The 18,888-nt window shown below is 35.9% G+C and overlaps 1 long non-coding RNA gene across 4 annotated transcripts in view; it reads right to left on the bottom strand.

Moving 5' to 3' along the window:
• LOC147391032 (uncharacterized) overlaps positions 1–15,719 on the bottom strand; it is a 29,965-nt gene extending 14,246 nt beyond the window's left edge. For 2 of the 4 annotated variants that reach the window (XR_015183357.1, XR_015183358.1), the window contains exons 1-2: positions 15,338–15,719; positions 13,810–13,877 (exon numbers count right to left, since the gene is read on the bottom strand). This is a non-coding gene — a long non-coding RNA (uncharacterized LOC147391032). Of the gene's footprint in view, positions 1–30; positions 2,488–4,818; positions 13,332–13,809; positions 13,878–15,337 lie in introns of those variants that run through there. The other 2 variants (XR_015183356.1, XR_015183355.1) reach the window with 2 other exon arrangements.
• Between the last annotated feature and the right edge of the window lie 3,169 nt (positions 15,720–18,888).

The raw sequence follows: 18,888 nt of genomic DNA, 5'->3' as shown, positions 1-18,888 counted from the left end.
GAAAAGAATGTGTAATTTATTTTTATTCCCGCTCTAACATTCATTTATAGCATCTTTTATCTTCTTTTTTTTGTTGAGGTGTTTTCACTTACTCAATTTATGATGTATGTCTTTGCTAAGTAATTTTCTTTGTTTAACGATAAGGATACACTTTACGTCAAACTTATCACAAAAAAAAAAAAAAAGATAAGGATACACTAGTCCAACTCTGCAAAATTTTCTGAAAAAGTGAACTTTTTCCATGTTTCGAGTATTTAATTCAGCTCTTGATGTATTTTCCTTCTGATTGGTTTGGATTTTCGAAAATTTATTAGGTTGGAAAACTTTTGGACCAATGATCGAATCATTTGGTTATCTGGGTTTCTCTGGATGCTTTTGAAGGTTTGTATTCCATTTTGTTGAAATTGGACTGTTTAGATTCTTGATTTGATGTATGTTGGAGTAACATTTTGATGGAGTAACCAATGAAATAATTAGATTTTAGTATAAAATCTAGTGAAAATCTTTTATTTTTAAGTAATTATGTGACTCAATTTCATTTGTAAGCGCCCAATTGCTTCAATTAGGACTTGTTTAGTAATGGAATTTCAATATATAATATGAATTTTGAGTTGTTTAGTTTAATTTAGAGCTTGTTTTATGATTATTCTTTTGTTTTTTTATTTTTCTGATTTTTTTATTACTATTTCGTTTATGATTGGTGAATTAGTGGATCGTCCTATTGTTTGTTAAACCTTCACATTCGATGGCCATACTTTATGGATTTTTTTGGTTTTTTAAGCTCATTCTCCAATGATTTGATAGTTCAGGGCCATAAAAAAAAAATTCTACAAGAAAATATATGACGAGCATATTGGACGGGTTGAGACCGTCAAATATGGGTTTTTTTCACATAATGATTACAATAATACTAAATAATATGATCCATTACAATATTGGATTACTGTAAAACCTCATCCTAATAACATGTTCCTCATAAGTTTGGCAATGGATCTACAATCACTGATGTCGTATCAATATTCTCAATAGACACTAACTGGTTCTAGACTCTCTCTCTCTCCAACCACTAAGTATTTCACCTCTATGGGTTTCGCATCATTTGAATACTTGACATTCATAGAGAAGAAAATTGTTGCAATATTATCACAATATATCTTCAACGGCCTGACAATAGATTCAACACCACCATGTCTTGAGATAAAATTCTACAACCATATAACATGACTCGTGGTCTCATAGCACGCCACAAACTTACTCCCACTGATCTTTAGATAAATACACAAGTCAACAATATTTTCCTTAAATCCAAATAACGTAATGGTATTACTGAACTTCATATATCATTGTCTGGAGACTTTTTTACATCTATAAATCAACTTCTTTAATTTACAAGTTTAAATGTTCTTCAGGTGTTCTATAAAAAATCCCATCATATAAATCTCCATTCCTAAGAATAGTTTTCACATTCATTTGATGTAACTCTAAATGACAATGAGCTACTAAGACCATGATGATTTTGAGAGAATCTTTCTTAGAAATTAAAGAAAAAAATCTCTTTATAATCAATGCATTCCTTTTGAGTAAATCTTTTTGTTACTAGTCTTACTTTAAATCGTTCAACATTATCCTTTATGTCGTGTTTTGTCTGTAAGTCTCATTTACACTCGTTTTTCTTACATTTCTTGGGTGATTTGACAAGAACCCATACATCATTATTATTCTATTGATTTTAACTCTTCTTTCGTGGAATCTAACAATTTATTAGAATCATTACTTTTCATGGCTTCTGAAAATGAGATCAGATCCTCATAAATCCCAATATCAAATCCAGATTCCTGTAGCAACACCACATAATTATTTGAAATTGCGTATCTTCTTTTTCTCTAAGATCTCCTTACAACAACCAATTGTGATGAATCTATATTTTCTTCAATGATGGTTTCCTTCTAAAGTGGTGAACCATTATCATTTATGTTTTACTCCCCTTCATCAGATTGTTAGGAACCTATGGGAAAACAAGTTTTCTCTGAGGAATGGGTATTGGAATGTCCACTTGAATTTCCTTGAGATCTACCTTTCTTAGTTCAACCCTCTTACTAATCTCGTCGATTTTGGTCTAACCTATCTTTGTACTATGGATGGATCAATAATATCTATATCCCTTTAGAAGAATTGTAGAAAGATAATTGTCAAGTCTCTTTGTGAGAGCTTGACATTAGTAAAAATAGTAAAAAGACAAAAGTGCCCTTACAAATCAGAAATAAATAAAAACTAAATAAAAAGTTATATCTAAATAACAATTAGAGCTAAAATAACTAGATTATTTCTAATACTCCCCCTCAAGTTGGTGCAAATATATCAACTAAACCCGGCTTGACAAGATGAGAATTAGTGATAGATGGACCAACAGACTTCGTAAGCATGTCGGCAAGTTGATCTAAAGAATGTACGAAGATTGTCTGAAGATCACCATATCGAACTTTCTTCCTGAGAAAGTGAATATCAATCTCAAATGCTTAATTTTTTCGTGAAGGACTGAGTCAGAAGCCAGCATAATAACAGACTTGTTGTCATAAAACAAAGTAAAAGAACCTAAGACAGGAAATCCCAACTCTGTCAGCAAAGAAACCAAATTAACTCACATGTGCCAAGAGCTATAGCACGATACTCACCTTTAGCAAAAAAAAAAGAAATCACATTATGTTTCTTACTTTTCCACGAGATAAGGTTATCACCATAAAAAGTACAAAAATCAAAAATAGATCTCTTATCTGTGAGAGAACCAACATAATCAACATCAGTAAAACAAGGCAAATGCGACTGAGTAGTGGACGAGTAGAAAAGCCCAAAACCAGGACGCGACTTCAGGTAGTGAAGGATATGATAAACTGCATCAAGGTGAGAAGTACGTGGAATATGCATGAATTGATTGATCACACTAACCACAAATGACAAGTCCGGTCTAGTATTAGCCAGATAAATCAAACAACCTACAAGTTTCTGATAAGAAGAAGGATCTGATAAAAAGATCACCAAAGTTAGCATTAAGATAATATTCTAATCCATAGCAGGACGTCCTTCAAGCATCCTAATGTCGTGAAGAAGATCCAATGTGTATTTACATTGAGATAGCGAAATACCACGGCGAGAACGGGCCACTTATATCCCCAATAAGTACTTGAGTGGACTCAAATCCTTAACCTCAAAAACACGACCCAATAGTACCTTAACTTTGCCAATCCACTATGCATCATCCCCAATCCCAATAATTTCATCCATATAGACCAAAACAATGATACAACGATCATCCACTCCTCGACGAAAAAAGTAAGTATGATCTGAGTGACATCTAAAAAACTCCATAGATAGAATAACCTCAGAAAACCATTGAAACTAAGCTTGTAAGAACTATTTCAAGCCATATAGAGATTTAAGAAGCCGGCATACATTCCCAGAATACTCTCCTTGAAAATGAAACCCTAAAGGAGGGTTCATATAAATAACCTTAGTCAAATTACCATTTAGAAAGACGTTCTTCACATCAAGTTGGTAAAGTGACCAGGAATCACATGCAACTAGAGAGATAAGAAGTCGAATAGTGGAGAGTTTGGCGACAGGAGCAAACGTGTCACCAAAATCATTCCCTAGAGTCTATGTAAATCCTTTAGCAACTACGCGTGTCTTATACCGATCAACAGTACCATTGACAAGGTATTTCATTGTGAAGACCCATTTACAACAAATGGTTCGCTCCCTAGATAGAAGAGTGACAAGCTCCCAGGCATTATTTTTCTGCAAAGCAATCATCTCAACAGTTAGCTTTAGTCCACTGAGAATCTTGCAAAGCCTCTGATATAGACCGAGGAACTCAAATAGAATCAGTAGCTACAAGGTAAGCCTAATAAACGGAAGAAATACCTTGATAGGAAACAAATTGAACAATAGGATGATCAGTAATACACCCCCGCTTACCTTTACGAAAGGCAATAAGTGAGAATCAGAAATATAAGGAATAAGAATAGGTATATCGTGTAGGTAAGAAATGAAATACTTGAATCCAAGGAGAAGGTTGGCAAGGGTGTAGGGGAGAGAGGGCGACAAGAGTAGACCTTAAGGGCGACGAGGATGGAGGAAAAATGGGAGATGATAAGACTATAGGAGATAGATCATCAAGAAAGTGTATGACATAGTGAGAAACTGGATCATAACACTGATACCCCTTAGACATAGAGAAGTAACCCAAGAAAATGCATCGAATGACTTTGTCATCCAATTTGGTACGATTGTATGTCCTATCCTGAACAAAGCACATGCACCCAAATACTCGAGGTGTAATGGGAAAAAATATACTATCATGTTGAAGGACATGAAGAGGTATTTGTCCCTCTAAGGTGCAACTAAGGATGCGGTTAATAAGATAAGTCGTAGTAAAGACTGTCATATTCCAATATGCCTTAGGAACATGCATTCATCGAAGAAAACATCGAACAATGTTCATGAGATGGCAATTCTTATGTTCTGCCACCCCGTTCTGCTCAGGAGTATAAGGACAAATCAATTGGTAAAGCATACCATGCTCATGAAGATGGGAGCAAATCTCATCAGATATATATTCCCCCTTATTATCAGATCGAAGAGATTTAACAATAATATTGTACAGCATTTGAATCATTTAAAAAAAATTGAAAAAATAGGAAGCACCTCAGAACAAGAACGCATTAGATAAATCCAAGTACAACGAGAATGTCATCAATAAATGTAATATAATATCTATGACCATTAAAAGTAGTAATAGGGAAAGACCCCTACACATCAGAATGAATTAAATCAAATATTTTATTAACTCGATGCATACGAAGAATATAAGAAGTACATGTGTTTAGAAAGTTAACACACAGAACATTGGAATTTGTGTCCATTACAAGCAATTTTTAAAACAAGAAATAAATGACATAAGTGCTGAAAATTGACATGCCTTAAGCGAGCTGCCATAAATCTAAAGTCTAAGAAGAAAAAGTATGACTTCCAGAGAAAGGAAGCACAAAAACCGGAATAATAGTAGACTGAGATCAAAACAAGTACAGCCCATCCCTCTCATACCCCTTGCCAAGAATCTGCCTCGAAGTCAAGTCCTGAAATATGCAGTGAGTAGGAAAAAAGGTAACTGAACAACTTAGTAATCTAGTAATACTACTCAAAACATAAGATTAAAAGATAGATGAGTGACATGAAGCACAGAGTAGTAAAATCTTAGAAAATAAGGGGATGGTACCCTTACTGTGGATAGGTGTAAGAGATTCATTAGCAAGACAAACCTCCCTATGAGTGGTAGAAAAGTAGTAAAAGAGATAAAATGACTAGACTCGCCAGTCATGTGATCAGAGGCACCAGAATCAATAACCATGTCAGTGGAAAAGAGCTAGACTGAGTGACAAGGAAAACAGAAGATGTACCTGGAGGAGTAGTAACTGAGACAACTATCGATGAAGGGTGAGTGTGAGCATGGATCTGATCCCGAACAATAGTGGCAATCTGAGTCTGAAGCTGTTGCAAATCAATTGTGTCAAGTAAGGAATGATAATCAATGAGAGGAATGGATGATGATGACTCCATTGAAACAGCACGAGGAGCAGACTATCTCAAAGATGAAGCGGACGAAGATCATGGTATCATATACATATAGAATTGAAAGCAACAGGCATTTTCATGACCAGTTTTTCCATAATGACTACAAGTAAGGTCATTCACTTTACCACAACCACGACTCCCTGATCCCGGGAATCGAATGTCGGAGAAACTCAAGTTGGCTACTAGAACCATCTGATCTGTAGTGGGAGTAAAGAGAATATCACGTGCTTGAGTTTGAGATGGAACAAGATGAAGATAATGCTCATCACTGTCAATGGTCTCAAATACCTCAAATAAATGAGGTAAAAGAGTGGTACTAAAGTTTTGAGTCTGAAGTGCTTCAAACTTAGGACGTAAACCCATGAGAAATTGATGTCTACTATTGAGCAATCCTCTTAACCACAAATCCGGCTACTTCTGCAAATAGCTTAGTCATAGACTCATAATAAGAAAGCTCCTCCCAACAAAAGTGGAGAAACCCAAAATAATCAGATACACTTTGTGTTCCTTGGGTAGCCTGGGCAATGTCTCGGTAAAACTCATAAATCTTCGAGTCATTCCTAACGTGAACATATGTCTCAGTACATAAACATTGTATAGATCCGCTACTCCATTGAATTTAATAGCCATCCAAGAATAATGTAATTATCGATCTCCCATTGTTCAAATTTAGGATCTAAGAGGTGGTTTAGTAACGGTGCCCAAAATCCATCCAGATTTACCTCTACTACCCAAATAAAGTAGCACAGACAGAGACCAAGACTGAAAATTTTGACCATCTAGTAGGGCATTGGTTATACGTTGGACTAAGGAATTGGCCCCAAGAGTTGTGTAAGAATCCTTGGTCTCGTGATTTGTCGTCATGACACATTATAAACAATAAAACTTTGGATCGAAGGGAGATCTCCCATAGTATTAATCCAAGGTGGAAAAAACCACATGTAGAAGGGGCAACAACGCTGTCACAAGTCTCTTAGCAGTCTAAACAAGAAGACAATAGTCTTCAAATAGTTAGAAGCAATTCAATAAAACTTTGGAATAATCAAGAAGTCTATGGCAAAACCTCACAAGTAATTTACTGTTGACACAACCCTTCACAAGGTCCCACAGACTTGTCACAAGCAATCTACAGCAATCCACAGTAATTCTACTACTGTCGCAGATCAACAAATCTGTCGTAAGCCCTCACAAGTCTGTCGCAAAGTTTCACAAGCCCTCACAAGTCTGTCGCAAAGTGTTGCAAGCCCTCACAAGCAGTCCTACTACTGTCGCAATCCTTCACAAGGTCCCACAAACCTGTCACAAGCAGTTCTACTACTATTGCAGATCTTAACAAGGTCCAATAGACTTGTTGCAAGCAGTCTATAGCAGTTTTTCACAAGTAGTCCACAATAGTTCTACTACAGTCACAGATCTTCACAAGGTCCAATAGACCTGTCGCAAGACTTCACAAGGTTCAACAAACCTGTCACAAGCAGTCCACAACAGTTTTACTGTTGTCACAGATCTTCATAAAGTCCAATAGACCTGTCGTAACTCTCAAACAACAGATATGCTACTATCGTAGGTAACCCCAGCCCACAAAAACTTATTGCAAGTAGCAGGTAGCACTCCTACATGCTATTCGTGGGCAAAAACCCTAACACGAGTAAAAAATCAACTCAATACACTGAAACATAGAAACCCTATCGTAGGGTAGAAGCACAGCGTAGAAAATAGTATCGCAGTATGTGAAAATTTTGATAGAATCCCTATCGCAACATGCGATTAAGGGAAGATGAGAAAGAAAAAAAAAAAACCTTGAATGGGAGACCTTCTAGCGAAGTTCCTGCTAGGTTATTAGGTCTAAAAAAATCTAGGGTTGTTGATAGAGGGAAGAAGAAGGAAAAAAAGGGAGAGAGGAGACTTTAAGATCCCACGAATCAGATAGGGGAACCCAAAGGAGGTCAATGGGTCCTCTAAGCTTTGAGACCAAGAAGAATTGTAGAAAGATAATTGTCAGGTCTCTTTGTGAGAGCTTAACAAGAATTTATATTAGTAAAATAGTTAAAAAGACAAAAGTGCCTTTACAAATCATAAATAAATAAAAACTATATCTAAATAACAACTAAAGCTAAAATAACTAGATTATTTTTAATACCTCTGACTTTTTTACATATCCAATGAAATATTTGGAGATAGTTCTTGTTTAAGGTATTGCAGTCCCTTAATATCGAAAGTTCAAAGTGCATGAATGTGTTCTTTATGGATTTTAGAAGTCAGTCTGATGGACACCATAATAATTGATTAAAGGCATAGACACTTTAATCGTATTGAGGGAATGTGAACCTTTTGTTTTTTCCCAAAGGAATATAATCCATAAGGCAATTTTATAGGGCAGTGGACATATCTTTCTTGTGAGCATCAAACACTAGATCAAATGGCTAATCCTAGTACACAAGACTATTCCTGTTGTTACAAAATCTCTGGGAGCTAGGCGACTCACATTTATGTTATCTGCTCCTATGAATCAGCTGGTTGCCCAAGTGTGAAGGCCATATAATTCAACACTTACAGTTAGGTGTAGCTCGCCTTGGAGTCACCCGAGAGCACCTATGTAATTCTATGTAAGGCTCAAATATGAAGCCATATCAGCGCCGTGCCAAGGTGTATATGTTAGCTTACTGGCATGTTAGTAATAAAAGAGTATGATCGGCCTCTACTTGTGATGTTTCCTTCTGGAAACCTAGGAAAGGCTTAGCGTACTCTTTGTAAGAAGGGTGTCTAGTGTCCCAATTCCCAGCCTACACCCACGTTGACTTCAAGCCCTCATGCCAAGCTACGTGAAGTCCCTCATATAATAGATTACTAGTTGCTTGTAACACACCTATTTGTTTTTGTAACATGTTATTCCGTGTAATTTGCATACTATATCAACAAAATTGCCTCTGGGTTTTACCTCGTGTTGTGTCCCCGTTCTTTTGTATTGCAAGCTACGTTTTGGGGTGTGAGATTATTTTTACAAACTTGCTTATGGATTAGTGTCGCACGACCTTGCTTCAAAATAACACGACCGTGATAGTTGGTATCAGAACCAAGTTTGTTACAGGTTCTCAGCTCTTCCCCAGTTTCATTTAGTTCACGCGAACGATGGCAAGAGAGAAAAGTGCGGCGAACCAACCCGCTCCAACCACACCACCCCCACGTACAAATAAGGAACGCATTGAGCTACTCGAAGACAAGATGGCCCAACTATAAGGTCACGTTGATGGTATTGTACAACTAGATGATCACCAAAACACGCTGGATAACGAATCCATAACCTTCAGCGCTAGATAAGTTGACCTTGAGGAAGATACCTGAGGATCCCTAGCAAAGATATAAGAACAGATCACGGAGCTCACTACCATGGTAGGTCTCCAAGTAGTGAAGCTCTTCCCTCACATCTACGAGTCCCAGAGTCACGCGTTTTTAGTGGTGTTCGCGATACGAAAAAGCTCGAGAATTTCCTATTTGATATGGAACAGTACTTTTGTGCAACTCGTCCAGATTCAGAAGAGGTAAAGGTCACCACAGCTTTTATGTATCTCACAGGTGATGCAAAACTATGGTGGCAAACCAAGTACACTGAGATGGAAATTGGCTAATATTCCATCGATACATGGGATAACCTTAAACGGGAGCTAAAAAATCAGTTTCTACTAGAGAATGTGAAGTTCAATGCCCGCAGAAAGTTGAGGCAACTCCACCAAACAGGTACAGTGCACGACTACGTCAAGTAGTTTTCCGCCTTGACGCTTGTTATCCGTGACATGTCAAAGAAAGATAAGTTGTTCTCATTCCAAGAAGGGCTCAAGCCTTGGGTTCAAACAAAGCTCCAAAGGCAACGTGTGCAAGATCTTATGACTGTTATTGCTGCAGCCAAGCAGTTAACGAATTGTACTCCTGTGGATGGGAGCAGAAAGAAGGTACACCATCAATCAAAGGGGTACTTTCCGCAGCGTGAGCACACCAATGGGTCTTCTAAATGTAAGAATGGAGGGCACAGACACTGTTCTAGCTAGGGGTCCCAACGGGATTCCTCCCCATCGAATAACAAAAGTAGCTCGCCTACCAATCACCGCAACAAGCCTAAATGTTATCTGTGTGGTAGTCCTCACAAGATGTTCAAGTGCCCACAGAGAAGCAAGTTGAACGCACTACTTGCCTCCTAGAGTGACCCTGGTCACGAGAGTGCAAGTGGACGAGATGATGAAGATTCTCCTCACATGAGAGCCATGCATTTGTTGAATGCAATCAAGCAGATCTCTGAAACTCAAAAGAACCGTCAATGGAAGGGTCTCATGTATATAGACATAGAAATTGGTGGTAAGACCACCCAGGCAATGGTTGATACAGGAGCTACGCACAATTTCATTTCCCCTGTAAAGGCAAAACGCCTCAATATTCGGCTCGAAAAAGATTTTAGCCGCATGAAACTTGTAAATTTCCAAGCCACTCATTTCCAAGGGTCGGTCAAATCCGTGTCCATCAAGATAGGAACATGAAGGGGTAAACTTGACTTGCTCACGGTTTCATTTGATGAATTTAGAGTCATCATTGGGATGGATTTCTTGTGACAAAACAGGGCTGTTCTGATACCATTCACCAACACATTGGGCATGCTAGGTGAATGCCCAAGCTTCATTTCCGTCTCCACAGGCAAAGACGAGAGAAAGATGATCTCATTCCTTCAACTGAAGAAAGGGTAAAAAAAGAAAAGCAAACGTATATTGTTACCTTACAAGTTGAACCTGATGATCAGGACCATAATTCAATTCCCACTCCGGTAAAATAGGTATTGACAGAATTTGATGATTTGATGCCGAATGAGCTTCCTAAGGCCTTACCACCACGTAGGCCAATTGACCACTAGATTGAACAAATACCTGGTACCACACCTCCTGCAAGGGGGTCTTAAAGAATGAGTCCTTCGGAACTAGCTACGCAAGCAACTTGATGGACTTCTGGAGTCTGGGTTTATTAGACCTTCCAAGGTATCTTATGAGATGCATGTTTTGTTCCAAAAGAAACATGATGGGTCATTGCGACTTTGTGTTAATTACCAAACCTCGAACAAGGTCACCAAAAAAAAACAAGTATCATATCCCACTGATTGCAGACTTATTCAATCGACTTGGGACAGTCAAGTACTTTTTGAAATTGGATTGGAGATTAGGCAACTGTCAAGTTTAGGTTGTAGATGAAGCCTCTCAATTACTTCACAAGCATGTCATCAAGTATTAGGGTGTGTCCAAAACTATTGTCAGTGATAGAGATTCAAGATTCACAGAAAATTTTTGGACGAACTGTTCAGATTACTTGAGTCTCAACTTGACTTTTCGACCAGTGAACCTCTTCAAACAAATATGCAAATAGAGCAATGCAATGCCGTGTTGGAATATTTAAGGCATTTTGCCAATACCAACCATAAGGATTGGGCAAATCTTATTGATGTCGCATAGTTCTGTTTCAACCTTCAGAAGAGCGCTTCCTCCAACAAGAGTCCTTTTGAATTTATTACTGGCTAATAACATCTAACTCCTCATACTATTATTTCAGGTTATCAGGAACAGTATCAAAGGGCATACAGGTTTGCTAAGCTTTGAAAAAACAATAATGAAATTGTCAAATCTTACCTTAAAAAAGCATCCAAGAGAATGAATAAATGGGTTGATGAACATCGTCGACCAGATTGTTTCAAAGTTGGTAACTTAATTTTACTCAAGACAAATCAATTGAAAAGATTCAACCAAGTTCAACGAGCACACAAAGGCCTAAAACAACATAATAAAGGTCCAATGCTCATCCTGTCATGAGTTGGCAAGGTCTCCTACAAGTTGAAATTGCCGCATTGGTTACGCAACATTCACCTTGTCTTCCATGCCAACTATCTCAAATCATTCCATGCAGATCCAGTAGATCTCACGCGTAGCATTCCAACACATACACCTTCTCATTCAACGATTCAACAAAAACGTGTTTTCAACAAAATTCTTCTAGAGCGTCAAGTTAGCAGCAACACGTGGAGTACTTCATCAAATGAAAAAACATGTCAAAATGTAAAGCTACCTGGAAAAGTGCAAAGAACCTACTATCTTTCAAGAAGAAGATTGAAAAGTTTCTTAAGGACAATGCGACGAGGACGTCTACAAAATAAGTAGGGGAGACTATGAAGGCCATGCACTTCGACACCTAGAGTTAGGTATAGCTCGCCCTGAAGTCACCCGTGACTGCCCATGTAATTCTATGTAAGACTCACATATTAAGCCATATCAACCCCATGCCAAGGCATATCTGTTAGCCTAGTGGCATTTTAGTAATAAAAGAGTATAATCGGTATCTATTTTTGATATTTTCTTCTGGAAACCTAAGAAAGACTAAGCGTACTCTTTATAGGAAGGGTGTCTAATGTCCCAATCCACGACCTACACCCACATTGACTTCAAGCCCTCACTCCAAGCTACATGGAGTCTCATGTGTCTTAGATCACTAGTTGCTTATAACATAGCTATTTGTTTTTATAATGTGTTACTCCGTGTAATTTATATACTATATCAACAAAGTTACCTCTAGGTTTTGCCTCGTGTTACCCCCGTTCTCTTGTATTGCAGGCTACGTTTTGTGGTGTGAGATTATTTTTACAGGCTTGCTTATAGATTAGCGCCGCACAACCTCGCTTCGAAAGAACACGACCATGACACCAGGACCCACTCCATCATTGTACATAGGCCTTTTGGAAATCATCATTTATGTCTCAAATGAATATACATGGGAATATAATTCTAAAACACAACATTAGCCAGCTCAAGTACACAACACCCGATGGCTCTCGCAAAATTCATTAGCAATACAATATAGGCCAACATGTTCCACTTACAACAATGATCTCAACAAAACATTGCAGAACAATCTAGAGACAGCTAGAGGAAAATGAGGATTGAAAGAAAAGAACTTTCAAGTTTTCATCAACTAGTTATTCAAAGATAGCATTAGTTTGTACAATTATATTCAAACATTTGTGTAAAGGTAGCCGAATAAATGACAGAAGAATGATGGATAATATGCTAAAATTATGCACAAAAGTAAAGAATGATAAAACATGATCTATCGTTAGTAGACTAAGACTTTATCTCTAATATCTAGATTGCTCACGTCAAATTCAATTTCAGAAGGAATGTGCTCAACTGGACAAAGCTATTTTAGACATTTTCTCACCAGGTTCAGATATCCCCCTTTTTCCATGAAAGATATATAGTACACTCCAATTAGTTTGAAAGAGAAAACAATAAGGGATGCTAAATTACTCTACAATAAGCAATTATGGCATATCAATAACAAAGTCAGAAGGGTAGAACTCATAATTTATAATAAGCATTAATTTAATGTTGTGATCAATTTCGACAAACTAATAACAAAAGTAAATTTAGAAGTGGCGTACATGAGTTAATAGGGTGCTAGAACCCAATGTGTCAAACAATGAAAGGAAGTAATAGAACTAAGATTCAATTACCATCTCAGCATATCAATAATAAAATGACTAATACCATTATGCACAGTCCAATATAATTCGAAAAGCAGAAGTGGACTTGCCTGACACTAGCGCTTAGGAATGCACAACTAGTTGACACTAACACATAAGTGATTTCCTGATTGCCTATGGATCATGTTGACCCCAAAGCAAGCTACATTAAAAAGAAAAAAATTATACACCAGTTGTTTTGTAAACTCATACTTCCTCTGTGGAAAGAAATGGGTCAAGTCACAACCCAATTCCTTCTATAGCCTACTACTTTGTATTTATGAAACTACTGAATACTTGAATACAAAATGCAAAGTATTTTATGCAAACCAGCAAATGATGGTAGATTCTTATAAAGCTTTTTCCCCATGCATCGTGGAGCCATTTCTCATCTTAATTTTTAACTTAAGGCATTATATATTGTCTTACAAAAGTCCAAATGGGGGAAATTATAGTATTCTTCACCAGATTTTGGATCAAAGGTGGAAGACAATGGTCAATTTCAAAGTTAAGTGAATGAAAACACATTAAAACAATAAATGAAATGTAGATCAAGCTTCAAGGGACACAAAAATCTTAAATAATAATAAAATTTATTAGAAATAAAGAACTTCGTGAAAGACATATCGAGTAGTACTCACAGAGTTTGGATCAAAGATGGCTAACTGATAGTTTGAGGTGTCCCTCAAAGTGAAAAACCAATACGAACCTACAAGTCAATTCTGAAATACTAATTAGTGCTCGTTATTTTGACACCCTCAATATGACTAATCCATTCCTTTTAACTAAAAACATAAGTTCATTCTATAACTTATTTTTGGTTAATCCTTCATATTTTTGTGAAGTCATACCAAAATTAAATCTTTGGTTTTTAATATTAAAAATTAAAATGGCTTAGAACCGTATTTATTTAGAATCGACCAAAAACCATTTTAATCTCTTATTCCTTATTTGCACTTTTCTTGTAGTGAATACAAGGTGTCAACCAAGGTTTCAATTCTTTACCTTTTCATCTCAGCCAACCCAATTAATTACATCAAAACCGGAACTAATATGGCTATTAAAATTCAGCATTTCTAGTCAATGGTACCATCATGAATAATTAGAATAATAGCTAATCAGTGGTCCCACCATAAACACCCCGCAACCATTAAGCAATTAAGAATTAATTCCAAAAACATAAAAGGGATGAAAGGTTCAAATAAAAAACTATTACAGAGGCTTTCATTTTTCTTTTAAATGACCATAAGTTCCTCGAAAACTAGAAATTTTTAGTGTGGAAAAACATGGAAAATGTCACTACATATGAAAACATGTTAAGAAACTCAGCAAAATCAGATAATAAAACAAACACAAACCATACAAACAAACTCTCTCAATTTACCAAAACAAACAGACTTGCTATAGCATAATCTCAAAGTGGATTAAAATTCAAGCTTAACCTTGGACATAACCACCAAGGCACTGCCATTGGATGCCCCAGTAACAGAACTAATATAGTAGGTCTTATCCCAATGTTTCATAATCCAATCCTGACCAACAGATCAAAGAAATGAAATTTGTTCACAAACCAGGAAAATTTCATTTTACCTCTAAAAATCTCAAAGTGGATTAATGTTACATTCTAAAAATCCAAGACTAAGTATGAAGCAACAAATATCTATAATACTAAATCAAACTAAAGTTCCACTTTACCCCTCTTTAAGAACTAAACATCAATTCTAAATTTCATTGGCTTTTTTCTTTTAATTAATCGGAACGAATGACAATCCATCTCACAACAATTAGACCTTCTAAACTCAATCAATGACCAGGTTAAACATCTAGATTACTGAATTGAACTTAATTTCTATTTTGCCTCACTTGAGATCTAAACAGAATTATAAACTTTATCACTATGTTTCATCGCAAGTTGTAACCAAAATGTTCGCTTAAAAACAGATAATCTCAGTTCAGATTAAACAAGAAAGAATTTAGTAAGATTATAGATACCCCACAAAGATTTTTTTAAGTATGACATTGTTCGAACTTCGAAATCAACTTAACAAGCATTCAAACCATAAAACCCTAAACCCTAACCAAAGATCTCAAATACACCAGAAACCCTAATAGATAAAAAAAAAATCAAAGCTTTCTACCAAGAAAAATTGAGAGAGAGATCATTCTTACCTCTAAAAGGATGGCGAGAGATGCACAAACTCTGAAATGGATTGTGCGCGGGAATGTTAACTGAAATCCAAAATGATTTCATCAAATGGTGGATGATCCGCGTTGAAGATAGAGGAGAGTCTTCGAAGATGTAGCAGGATCGATCTGAAGCTTCTTCTTCGTTCGATTTCGAGAGGATCCATCGCTGAAGTAATAATCAATCGTTGAATCTAAACCCTAGCTTTTCATTCAAGGAATCAGAGAGAAACATTGAGTGAAAGAGAGGGACTGAGAGAGATACGAGAGAGAGGCATCGGTTGAGGCTTTTGTCGAGAGAGACGAGAGAGAGATTTGGATTTTATCGAGCGCAAAAGAGAGAGAGGGAGAAGAGATTCATCGAGAGAGTGGTTCACTCGAGAGCAAAGGTATTTTTATTTTGTTATTTCTATTCTTATATCGGCACCCCAACTTTTAATTATTAAGCCCCACCGTTACATTCAAAACCGATGTCTATTTATAAATTATATTAGCACCCAAACATTATTTATTACACCCAACTTTAGACAACGGCTTATAAAACCGATGTATATTAATCACTCAAAATTTCCCAAATTAGACTATAGATATCTCTTTCCATAAAAATAGATGTCTATTTTAAAAAAACCATGGTGTTGTCCAAACTGTTTTTTTTTAATAGTGGTAATGTCTTGTAGAATATATTTGGTGGGCGAAAGAGGGCTTCTAGTCTTAATTGTCTTCATAGATTTTTTTTTCAATGTTAAAGATACTTCTAAAATTTTCAAATAGACGTCATGCATCTGGAGTAGTTTGAAAAGAAGGTAATTTTTACATAACCCCTACATTTTAATAAATATTAGATGAACACCTAGAATTTCCAAATAAAATGAAGGCATCTCCATGCAGTTTAAAAGAGAGTCAGGCTAGCTTGACTAACCTAGTAATAATTCAAATCTTACTAAGGGTCGTTGGGCCCACATAGATTACCCCATTGGTTATGCGCAATACCACAACCTATTAGATTTCATTGAAAAACTCAAATTCATGAAATTTAATTTCACGTCTCCAAAATGAAACATCGATTTTTACAAAAGAGTACGATTGGCTCATATTCAACGCCATATCCTAAATAAGATAACATTTTAATACTACTCAGTGAGTGTAAAGCTAGGATCAAAAGCATGTTTTTACTCTTAAAACTTGTAAGAAATAAAATACAAAAACTAGATATGTTAGTTAGTGGATTTGTGACTGAATTCTCTTACTAGCTGAATATAATTTAAGATCTTGCTAATATGCACCAACCTATTGATTGTTGTAGTAATCAAGTAATAATTTATTTTCATAGATCACTAAATAGTTTTCACATATTACATGCTTAAATTTGGATGAAATCTAGAATTATAACATCTTCAATTCTTCATTGCTTCGACAAATTGTTCCAAATTCTTCCATGAAGACCCACCATTTACCAACAATCTCCAACAAATAGAAGTAATGTGGTGGTTGTTGCACTTCATGTGGTAATACTTTTTTTTCCTCCCTAAGTTGGTTTTAATTTGATTTTGTAAGTGTATTCAATCATGCATTCCATTTCTATTCCATTAGTCGTTGGCTGAAGACTCGCCAAGTATGCCCACTAGGTATATGGTTTTTCTTTAGTTGATATTCCTTAATTAAATGTTGACATTTGTTTTTTCTTCTTTATTCTTTCTTCCGGCAATCGACCAAATATTATCCTCGTATTATGACTAAAAAATCTATGATTACTACCTATAAAAAAAATCATTACTTCTATCATTTTTTTCAACTCATTGACTAAAAAGCCTTTACTACAAGACCGCCAACACTACAACAAAAATGGACGTTAGGAACGGTTTATAACCGTTCCTAAGCCAATCTGAAACAATTAACGGATCGCCTCTAATCGAGGCTTCGTTAATGAATTTAAACGGTTGGAAGTAGTTCTAGATCTCATGATTTGGAACGACTAAAAACTGTTCCAAATCTGCATTTATAAAACAGAACGCACTACCACAAAAAAATACCTTAGACGTCGATTTAAAATATGATGTCTATAAGACTGATGTCCTAAGTCTAAGACTTTAGGCATCATCGATGACAAACCAATATTTAAAGTGACCATAAATCGATATCTAAACTTCAAAAAAAAAAAAAAAAAAAAACCCTTAATTTTTAATATTTTTTTCTATACACCTATTACCCGTGGTCAAAATAGACCTAAATAGAAAACATCAAGGTTCTCTATCACATTAATTTATACACAAAAAGAGTTACAATGAGTCCTAATTTACACAATTACCAAGTACTTCACCATCAAAATTACAAAATGGAATCATCACCGTGAGTTATCACCATCCCCCCAAAACAAGAAACCTACCCATCACTCCTTCCCTACTTTACCATATATACATTATAAAAAGGAACCACAAAAAAAGAAACGAGTTATTTACACGCTCCAAAAGACACTTGAGCCACTGCTCTATAATCAAATCCATCACTATTATTGTCTCCACATCACCTTATTACCTTTCTCTAAGAACCTTTCTCTTCACGCTTAACTTCTACCACAAACCTTATGCTCACCTACACACATTATTAATCCCCATTAAAATTACAATCCAAAATTAAAAATACCCTATTCTTGTACTAATCGATATACCTATTTTGGGTTGTACACGGCATACTCATTGTATTCTCGAGGACTGTCATTGCACCCCAAGGGGCCACACGGCACTATAATGCCATCTTTCCAGATGAAGTGCTTCGACTCATCTAGTTTCTTCTTTCCCAAGGCTTTCACTCCAATCTTCTTTCCTTCCAACAACTTTGTGTCCTATAACAAACAAGAAATAAGTTTAATTAAAAAAAGAAATGTCTCTTTTAACATCAACTTTGTAGTCAAGTGATGTTAGATTAATAAAACAACTGAAAGTGTACACAGATTATGGTAGCACTCTAGATCCAAAAAAAAAAAACAACTTGAACAGTCTCACCAAACCTCAACATTGCACTTGTAAATCTTATATTAACAAACCTTTTATTACATAAAACTAATATTTCAAAATATTAACAAACCTTCTATCTCTTTTCTTACATTAAATCTACCATAAACTTAAGCAACATACTATATTTCATATCATATCCAAAATATAGATAATGTTTTTTTTCTCAAAAATCCCTAAATAACTCGGCCAGCATAGTAACCAAGATGTCTAGAATGGGTTTCTTCGGTGACAAATGTCTAAAATCTGACCAACCCTTTGTTTTTACTAGTGTATATTAAATCTTATGATTCATAATTTGAATCCAATGTAGGATTCAAATACAATTCATGATTGAAACTTACAACTCTATCAATTCTTAGGATTGGAATACATATACAAGGCCCATTTTTATTGTGAAAACAATGACACCTACATATGCAACTTTTGTTCTTTCTTAAGCTCAAAAAAGTTGTGGGTGTTTATGCTTATTAACTAACATCACTGACATGAATAACAAGAAATGCATGTCCATCCATGCAAAATTTT

This window comes from Akebia trifoliata, chromosome 11 (assembly GCF_017979445.1).
Source record: "Akebia trifoliata isolate Shusen 1 chromosome 11, ASM1797944v1, whole genome shotgun sequence".
NCBI lineage: Eukaryota > Viridiplantae > Streptophyta > Magnoliopsida > Ranunculales > Lardizabalaceae > Akebia > Akebia trifoliata.
The sequence above is the reverse complement of the archived record's forward strand: the minus strand, read 5'-3'. Positions and strand labels throughout refer to the sequence as shown.